The sequence below is a fragment of the Lactuca virosa genome, chromosome 9 (assembly GCF_052849685.1).
Source record: "Lactuca virosa cultivar CGN04683 chromosome 9, Lactuca_virosa_CGN04683_v6, whole genome shotgun sequence".
Taxonomy (NCBI): domain Eukaryota; kingdom Viridiplantae; phylum Streptophyta; class Magnoliopsida; order Asterales; family Asteraceae; genus Lactuca; species Lactuca virosa.
The window spans coordinates 179247000-179248409 of NC_136434.1; positions in this window are offsets into that span (position 1 = coordinate 179247000).

Sequence of the window (1410 nt, forward strand, 5' to 3'; positions counted from 1 at the left end):
AGATTCGTGAGGGAAGATGTTGAGGACGAAATCCAATTTAAGTGGGGGAGAAATGTAACACCCGTTTCCCATAATGGATAAGGTGAGGACATGGTGGGATCAGAGATAAGCTTTTCAGGAAAATCTAGGTGCCACGACGTGGTGATTGGAGCACCACGACGTAGTGTATCTTATGCATGATCGCGTATTTTGTTGGCCGCTACGACGTGGCAGTTGTGGTAGCCCAAGCCCACGATTTTTAGGGTTTTCTCCATATTTAAACACCTGATATTAAGGATTAGGGTATCCTTATCAGCCTCCAACCCTTTCAATGAACCCTAGCCTCCTTGGAGGGGTTCTTGTTGAATTAATGGTGATTCTTGAAGTTTGAAGCTTTGGCATGTATTTTGGAAGAAGGATATGTGTGCATGCTAGTAGGAAGAGTGCATCACTTCAGATCTAGCACCTCATGCATCTTGTGGGGCTTTAGAAGTTATAAAGCTTCTACCTTTTTGGTTCTCTCTTCATAGATCTAAGATTTATTTCATTTCTTGGTTCATATTCAAGTTTGGGTTGGCTGGATGAGATAAATTTTGCAACTTTATAGCTCATCTTGGTCCCTTGGTCACTATATATTTTGGATCTGAAGTTTGATTGTGTTTTGAGATCTAAGCATGAGATTTTGGTCTTCTTTTCTCCATTCTGACCTAGTTTAAGATATAGACTAGCATTGGACATGCATGTTCGTAAAGCTACAATTTTCATGTTGGGATAGATGTAAGAAATCCTTCTAGAATTTATGGATTTGTGGCTTTGGTTATCAAGAGTTTTATGGTTGAGTCCATGCCTTAAGTTGTCATTAAGGATCTAGGTTTAGAGAATTAGAATCATTGGGATGCCTTATGGGTAAAGTTGAAAAGTGTATCCATCAAGACCTTGGGAAGGACTAGATCTGAGATTTAGAGCTCTTGAGGTTGATGGAAAACAGCTTAATCCATCAAGTTGTTGAGGCCCAATTCCCACGACGTGGCAAAGGGAGGCCACAATGTGGCGACTGGGGATGCCCATTTATTTTTTCGTTTTTCTCCCATGTCGTGGTTAATGGAAGGCCACAACATGGCGATCTGCTGAAGTGGACTTTGACCATTGACCGTTGAACTTTTGACCGGTTTGACTTTTAGTCAAACTTAAAGAGGTGTTGAGCTATAGTCTGAGATTTAGGTTGTGATTGGTTTAGGAGGATCGTGTAGCTGATTCTATGGGACTATGAGTAGGGGCTTTCAGCTCTTCATCCAGGCAACTCTTCTCATTATACTATAGATACTAGGTGTTAATTGCGCATGTTGTCTTTGTGACTCTTGTTGATGTGCTTGTATGTTGTATGCATGGAGCCGATCTGGGCTCGGAGTCAATATCGACTCGAGGTTGATA